Source organism: Lotus japonicus, chromosome 1 (assembly GCF_012489685.1).
Source record: "Lotus japonicus ecotype B-129 chromosome 1, LjGifu_v1.2".
NCBI classification, from domain to species: Eukaryota; Viridiplantae; Streptophyta; class Magnoliopsida; order Fabales; family Fabaceae; genus Lotus; species Lotus japonicus.
The window spans coordinates 64,588,044-64,597,067 of NC_080041.1; positions in this window are offsets into that span (position 1 = coordinate 64,588,044).

A 9,024-nucleotide genomic window follows, 5' to 3' on the forward strand; every position below is an offset into this window, starting at 1 on the left:
AACTCAAGAACAAAAGTTGTTGAAGAATCTATCAATGTCAAGTTCGATGATAGTTCAATCAAGGTCGTTGATCGTTTAGAAAGAGATTTTCTCAATCTAGACCTATCCGATCATGATGAAGCAGATGACGACACAACAAGAGCTCAACCATCAGAATCAGTTCATGAAGATCAATCTCCATCACCTCCTGGTACTATTCCTGAACAGTCCGACCAAGTCATGACTTCAAGCGGAATCTCACTTCCAAAGGAGTGGAAGTACAGAAGTGATCATCCACCAGAGCAAATCATTGGAAGTGTATCAGAAAGAGTAAAGACCATATCAGCATTCAGAGAAGAATCAAACAGCGCATTCATCTCAGAGATTGAACCAAAGAACGTTGAAGAGGCTTTACAAGATGAAGGATGGATTCTGGCTATGCAAGAAAAACTAAATCAATTTGAAAGAAGTCAAGTATGGACCCTAGTTCCAAGACCAACTGGAAAATCTATCATTGGTACTAAATGGGTCTTCAGAAACAAGATGGATGAAAATGGGAAAGTCACTAGAAACAAAGCAAGACTAGTAGCACAAGGTTACAACCAACAAGAAGGAATTGACTACACGGAAATGTTCGCACCAGTTGCAAGAATTGAAGCAATAAGGATACTTCTAGCTTTTGCATGTCAACACTCCATCAAGCTATATCAAATGGATGTAAAAAGCGCCTTTCTGAACGGAGTAATTGAAGAGGAAGTCTATGTGAAGCAACCTCCAGGCTTTGAAGAACCATCCACTCCAGACTACGTGTACAGGTTGAAGAAAGCTCTGTACGGTTTAAAACAAGCCCCAAGGGCTTGGTATGATCGTCTAAGCAACTTTCTCATGAAGAATGGTTTTTCAAGAGGAAAGATTGACAACACCCTCTTCAGGAAGCAATTGAAGGACGACTACATCCTTGTACAATTGTATGTTGATGATATCATCTTTGGTGCAACCAGCGATAAACTGTGTAAAGAATTTTCTACTCTCATGCAAAGTGAATTTGAAATGAGTATGATGGGAGAACTGAAATTCTTTCTGGGACTTCAAATCAAGCAAGAGAAAGACAAGATCTTCATACATCAGTCCAAGTACATAAAAGATATGCTCAAGAAATACAACATGCACAAGTCAAATGAGATGAGTACTCCTATGTATCCCAACACTGTTCTGGACAAAAGTGATGAAAGCTCACCAGTTGACCCAACATCGTACAGAGGGATGATTGGTTCACTTCTTTATTTAACGTCCAGCAGACCAGACATAATGTTCAGTGTTTGTCTATGTGCAAGGTTTCAGGTAAACCCACAGCAATCTCATCTTAGTGCTGTTAAGCGAATCTTTAGATATTTAATTGGTACTGCTAATCTTGGTCTATTGTATGAGAAAGGTGAAGATTTCAGGTTGAAGGGATTTTTTGATGCGGATTATGCTGGTGATCGAGTTGAACGGAAAAGCACTAGTTGAGGATGTCACTTTCTGGGAAACTGTTTAGTATCCTGGACAAGTAAACGTCAAAGCACTATCTCCTTATCCACTGCTGAAGCTGAATATGTGGCAGCAAGTTCTTGTTGTACACAACTCCTATGGATAAAGCATCAACTTGAGGATTACAACATTCATGAAAACAAGATACCTCTTTTATGTGATAACACAAGTGCCATCAATATTGCCAAGAATCCAGTTCAGCATTCGAGAACAAAGCACATTGAGATCAAACATCATTTCATTAGAGATCTTGTGGCAAAGGGAAACATTGATATATCTCATATACACTCAGAAGATCAACTTGCTGACATACTCACGAAACCTCTTTTAGAAGGCAGATTCTCAGATCTAAGAACAAGGATAAATATGCACTCTGCTCAATAAAAGGTATGGAAACAAATGGTTCTATTTTGCAGGTTTCGTTCTTCGAAGAACATCCGCACTGTTCTGCCCTCTCACCGTTCAACCAGTGGATCAAATCGTTCAACAACTCTTCGTTCAATGAAGTTGCTCTCAGGAAATCTATATCGTTTGGTCAACAGCTGGCAAAGACATTGTTTAGTTCAACGCATCATTACTCTTGCACGTGCTACAACAGTGAACTTTGAAAGGTCTCATCACATTAAATGCGGAGCAGTTGTCCTTCTTGCTTTTAATGCGCGTGGTCTCAACTGCCCAATTGTTTAATAGTTTCCCTCTCATGAAAAGAAAACCGCTATCTGCACATCACCCAAAACTGCCATTCTTTATTCCAAATCAAATATATCCAAAAGATTTCCTTCTCTCTCTTTCACCTCACTTCATTTGACATTTACTCTCTCTCTCTCTCTTCCAAGTAAAGAAACCCTAAGCCTTCTCTGCAACTTCCTCTCATTCCCAAATGGCCGGAGTTCTTGCTACCTCTTCCAAAGCCCCTTCCAAATCTAAGGTCCCATCCAAGAAAGGTGGTAAAACACCTTACTCTGCTGAAGAAATGGAGATCATCCAGAGGAGATCAGAGAGGATCAACCGCCAACGCTCTGTTCAACTCAAGGAGGTTGGAGCCGTGAAAACTGAGAAACTGGGTGACAACTCTCTTGTGTCCCTAAGGTACTTTGATCTGAAGGTGTTTGCCTTCATGAAGATGGCTGGGCTTGCAGACTTACTTCATCAGGACTGGGAGACGGTGTACACCATGGTTCAGCGCGAGGTGTATGTGCCTTTGGTGAAGGAATTTTATGACTGTGCTGTTGTGATAAATCACAGACAAGTCATCAAGTCCAAAGTGAATGACAAGATCATCTCAGTGACCCTCAACGACATGGCTGAAGCACTGAATGTGAAGTTGGAAGTTGGTGAAAAATATTCGCCAAATTGGTTTGCAAAAGTTAATGACTGGAAGTGCATTTGGAAGAACCAAGAGGAACCACTGACTGTGGAAGTGGGCAATCTCATTGATGATGTAAAGTTCAACAATGTTGTCATTAGCAAGGTTGTCTTACCAAAGGATGGTGCAAGAAATTATGTAAATGCACATGCAAGGTACGCACTGTACAAGATCTTGAAAAGAGTGAAAATTAACCCTGCACACTTGATGTGGAACTACTTGATCAACTATCTAGAGAAAAGCCAAGGATACCTTCCTTTTGGCTCGCTGCTGACCGTTATCTTCGAGAAGAAAGGCGTTATCAAAGAATTTCTGGAATCAGAGGATCGCTTGAATGAAGATGTGATCTTTCCTTCACCGATCAGACTGGGAGATGTGAGCAAGATGAACATTCCCTTTGATGCCTCTGATGTTCCTGAAGAATACTTGCCCAGAACAAGGAAAAACACCAGAGGAAAAGAAAAGGTATCTGATGAACTGCCTGTCCAGACAAGGAAGAAAAATCTGACAGAACTGTCCGATGTGTCAAAGAAGGAACCGTCCAAGAGAATCGTTCCTGCAGCTCTCCGCATCGCACCGTTCCCTGAGGACGAGGAAGAACATTCCGTTCGAATCAAGATTGTGAAGAGTGGTGAACCATTGCATTCTCAATCCAATCCCATCGCTTCAAGGACCAGATCGGGAAAAGGTTCTCCGCCTGTCAAGAATGCTGAACCCAAAAAGCTAAAGAGATTGAGGAAGCAATTTGAAGAATTTCAAGTTCCTGCTGAACCACAACCTGCACGTCAGCAAAGGAAGATTTTCTCTGCTGAACCTGAGGAGCCCTTCCTTGATGAGGACATTGTTCTTCACACAAGGTTAGCAAACTCTCTCTTACCTTATCAAGAAATTCCTTCTGAAATGTCCAACAAAGAATTTCTGGATTCACTGTTTGTTGACAATACTCAAACACCACACTCCTCTCCAACACATTCACAACACCACAGTGAACCATTGCCAAAACTCCCACCAAACACAAACCTCAATGAACCCTTGACTGAAACAACAAATGAACCACTCACATCTCAACCAAACTCTACCATGAACACTGCTTTCATCACTGACCAAACTGTCGTTGCCCAAGAGAATGCCTCTGCATTCCAACTTGTTCAATCTTTGCCTAAGTCATTGATTGCCGATGAGCATATGACTTCTCCTCTGAAACCGTTCACGAAAGCAAGCACTCTAAAGGCAAGCAGATCCGGTACTGTTCTCTATTTTTCTCAAGCAAGAAAGAGGCGCCTTCAGACGCAAGTGTCCTCTGCTATTCAACGCAGACGCACCTTGAGGACTACCAAGGGATCGTTCAAAAGCTACCTGAACCTTCTGGCAAGAAAGATTGACAAGTCTTCAAGCAATCAGCTCACCGCTACATGGAAACGACAAGAGGGTGACAACTACTTGTTCGAACTTCACGCTTGCAAAGTTCCTGATCCAGAGTGCTGGAAATTGAGTGTTCCTGAGGGATATGTTGGTACTCTGCCATATTCTCTCATGAATCGGACCTCAGCGCTTTCACTGAAATTTGGAACTTGGGTGTTTGTACTTCTACCCACTCACATTCCTGAAGTTGTTTCTCATTCTGAGAAAGCCCACACTGAAAAAGGAAAGGAGAAGATGCATGAAGAAGCAGATGATACAGAGTCACAAATGAACAGTTCCGATGATGGAAAAGAAGAAGATGAATCTGAGGGACTTCAAGCTGATTTCAAGACTGAAGGTGGAAGCTCAAGTACTCAAGTCTTGGCGACTCAGTTTGTCACCAGAGAAGACTTTGAAGACCACCGTGACCACATCAACCAGCAGTTCATGACCCTTGCCCAGAAGATCGATCAGCTGCTGACACGCTTTGGCTAATGGCCAACTCTCTATCCTGAACAATTCGCATTTACTTTTATGTTTTCAGACAATTGTTCACTGTTTATGCATATTTTATCGTTCCACCATGCTTATCGTTTTATAACTAACGTTTGCCATGTTTACTATGCATGTTTTCCCTCTTCTTTTTAATAATGCCAAAGGGGGAGAAAATAGGAATTAGGAATTATAGAAAAGTTTAAGATCAAGTTCAAGTTTGTTTCCTAAACCTAACACCAAAGTTTTATACAACTCAGGGGGAGTAATATGATTTGAATAAGTTTTAAAGAAAACCTTTATCATACCCAATTCAGGGGGAGCATAAATTCTTTTTACCCTTGATCATTATCCTTTTCAATAAAAATTGTCATTATCAAAAAGGGGGAGATTGTTAAGTTCAAACGTGTTACAACGTGGTTCAATCTTATTTTGATCCTAACAATTTTTATAAATACTTTTCTCTACTAAAATCTAATTCCAGATGTTAATGACATTTTTCAGGAAATATATATTATAAGGTCACATGCTTCAACGAATATGTCTAAGCCTTATAAGGAAAAAGAAGTTTACGCAAGATATGACCGCACCGTCCAGCAAACGAGGAAGACACTCATTCTGTATCGTTTCATGCCACGTCATACCTCAGTATTTCAGAAAAAGCATTTGAGCGGGAAAGTCAAAATTGTATCTCAACTATTTGCCCCATGCTTTAGTCAGAAGGAAACTAATCCGGTCACGTGCAAACTGATTTACCTTTGAAGAGAGAAGTCTCGATGACCAATGAAAAGGAAAAAGGACAACACGTCAACATCACTTTTCCTAAATGTCTCTCTTCTGCAAAGTAGCCCAAAGCTATCACCACCTACTAGCTGACAAAGTACACCTTTTTGGCTAAAGGATAGCTTTGAACAGCAGCATGCATTTAATGAAGCTACCAACCGGAGATTTGAATCAACGGTTAGATGACACTCACAACGGCTACAAACAACGGCCAGATTTTGTGTCTCAACGGCTACACAACTAGCAAGATCATATATAAAGGACATATCTGAAGATTGAAGTGGTAGAGAAGAGAAAAATTTATTGCTAGAAAAGAAAGAACTCAGAACAATTACTCCAAACATTCTTCAAAGAATTAAAAGCTCACAGCAGATTTCCTAAGAGTCAAATCCGATCTCATACCTCTGCTAAATCAAGAGGGAATACCAAACCTTAAAAGAGTCAAACCTCTTCCTTTACTTCTCTCTTAGATTCTGAACTCTTGTGTGTTCCAACGTCCCTTCAGAACCCAAAACACTTGAGAGTTCCAGTGCCATAAATTGTCTACACCAACTCTTTTGAGAAGAGATTTCTTGTAGAACCAAACAATCTTGTTGATTTTAGGAGGAGTCCTGTACAATACTTGGAGAAGTCCGTGATAATACTAGGAGGAGTCCTGTACAATACTTGGAGAAGTCCGTGACAATACTTGGAGAAGTCCTGTCTAATACTTGTACTGGAGAAGTCCTTGATACTTGCTAGTGAAAATCTTGGTGGTGGCCAAGTACTAGACGTAGCCCAATCGGTTAGGGTGAACCAGTATAAATTCCTGTGTGCTGATCGTTCTGCTTTATTTACTTACTTCCGCTGCACTAAACAGTTTTTGAAAAGTCACCAAAACAGTTTCCTTAAGAACTTATCTTCTTTTCATAAACTAAAGTTTTAACAAGTAATTTTTAATAACACAATTCAAACCCCCCTTTCTTGTGTTACTTATTTACATATCAGCAATGTTCTCTTGAAATAAAAGATATTGTTAGTGAATGAATTTTAAATGAGCCTTCTATTTATAAAATTGTTATGATCAAAATAAGATTTTAAAAATGTTATGATGCGTTTGAACTTAACAATCTCCCCCTTTTTGATAATGACAATTTTTATAGAAAGAGATAATTGAAATGATAAACTCCCCCTGAGTTTAATAAGATTTTCAAAAAAATATTTTGAGCTTGAGAGTTTCAGAAAGTAATAAAGTTTTACGTGTGCTTTAAGTGTACTCCCCCTAAGTTTAATAGTATGCTTTACGTTCGATTGCCTTATTAAACACCTTCATCCTAACTCTTTCTCTCTTCTCCCACTTTGGCATTATTAAAAAGAGACATGCATAGAAAGAAAATATAGCATAACTTAGAGAACGATAGATCAAGGATGCAGGAAATAAAGGATCAAATTGTTCGCAATGTAAATAACATAGAGTGAGTTTGAAAGAAAGTGGCCATTAGCCAAAATGGTTCACGATCAGATCAAGCTTGGCCGCCAAATTAAGGAAGAGGTTGTTCATCTCATTCTTGTACTCTTCAAAGTCACTTCTGCGAACATATTGAGCATCCAGAGGTTGATCCACATTGCCTTGCTCGTCTCCTTGCTCAGTGTCCACATCAGAAGGAATGATCTCTTCTTCAACATGTGTATTGTTCAGAGGGGATGAACATTCTCCTTCATCATACGTTTTACCTTTTCCTTTGACAACATGAAGCTTCTCCAGACGAAGAAGAATCTCTGGAATGTTCCTTGGTAGGAGAACATAAACCCAGTTCCCCAAGATCATGATTAGAACAGTGACTCTGTTCAGTAGAGAATAGGACAGTGTGCCAACATATCCTTCTGTGACACAGAGTTGTCATTCATTCCAGTCCGGTACGTTGGTGGCTTCTACTTGAAACTTGTAGCCAACATCTGAGGGTTTCTTCCAAGAAAAGGATACGGAACGGTTGGGTGATTTTTCAATTTTCTTGATCAACTTTTCGTGAAAAGCCTTGGAGGAAGCCTTGGACGTTCCTGCAGTGCGTATGCGTTTAATGGCAGAGGACACTAGCGTCTGAAGACGCCTCTTTCTCACTTGAGAAAGGGTGCAGAGAGTGCCTGGCTTGGAGGTATGATTTATAGGGCTTTCAAGTGTGGAACCTTGTTGAGGCTTTTGAAAGGGTAGGTCAATTTGTGTTGTCAAGGTTAGTGGAAAGAAATTGAACAGTTGGGATCTTGGTTCGTTTTGTTGAACAATATGTTCCTCATCAGAGGAATCCATAGCTGTGACAGGAGAAAATTTTGGTGAACTGTGATCAGTGGGATTCACAGTGAGGTCTTTTTGGTTTGGAGTAGGGGAGAGTTGTTTTGGTGAGTGGTGTGGTGGAGGTGAGGTCTTGTGAGGATCATAAGAATCATCAAACAGTGAATTAACAAATTCTTGATTTGAGATTTCAGCGTTTACCTTAAAGTGTGGAAATTTGATGTCCAAAGTTTTGGCAATAGTGGAGTGGATGAGAAAATCTTCTTCATTCTCGGGTTCATCAGGTTCATTTGCAAGTGTCTTCCGTTTGTTGTATTTGGGTTTCTGAACAGGTACAGTGGGTTCATCATTGAACTGCGTCCTCAAACGCTTAAGCTTCTTCTTCTTGGGTTCTGCGATCTTGCTGGCAGGTGACCCTTGTCCAGATCTTGTTCTGGAAGCAACTGGATTTGAGTCAGACTGTACAGGAACTCCGCCCTTAGTGATCTTGATTGAACGTTCCTTGGTGCGTACATTGACACTTCCCTGGACTGTTCTGGCTCGTCCTCAGGGAACGGTGCAATACGCAAGGCAGGATTCACAGTTTGCTTGCTTGGAACCGTTCTTGCTTGTGCATCCAAATCCTTCAAGGTCTTCACCTTCTGTTTGACACCTTTGTTTGCTTGTTCTCTTTCTCTTTCAGCTCTTCTCTTCTTGGTAAGAAATTCAACTGGAACTTCTGAATCATCATATTGAAGATTCATTTTGCCAACATCTCCTAGCTTGATAGGAGTGGGCCAAATGATATCATCCTCTATCCTTTCCTCTTTGTTATCCAGAAAGGCTTGTGTGATTCCTTTCTTCTAAAAAATGATAGTCAACAGTGATCCAAAAGGAAGAAATCCTTTTCCCATGTCCAGAAAGTTGATTAAATAACTCCAGATTAAGTGAGCAGGATTTACCTTCACCTTTTTCATGATTTTGTAGATTGCATATCTTGCATGGGCATTGACGTGCCCTCTTGCACCATCTTTTGGTAGGACCAACTTGCTGATGACTACATTTGTGAACTTGAGTTCTTCTCTGAGGTTGTTCACTTCCACTGTTATAGGCTCTTCCTGATCCTTCCAAATGCACCGGTAGTCTTCAATGCTTGACCACCAATTTGGATTGTACTTTTCGCCTTGATCCAGACTTACACCAAGAGCATCAGCGACATCTTTCCGTG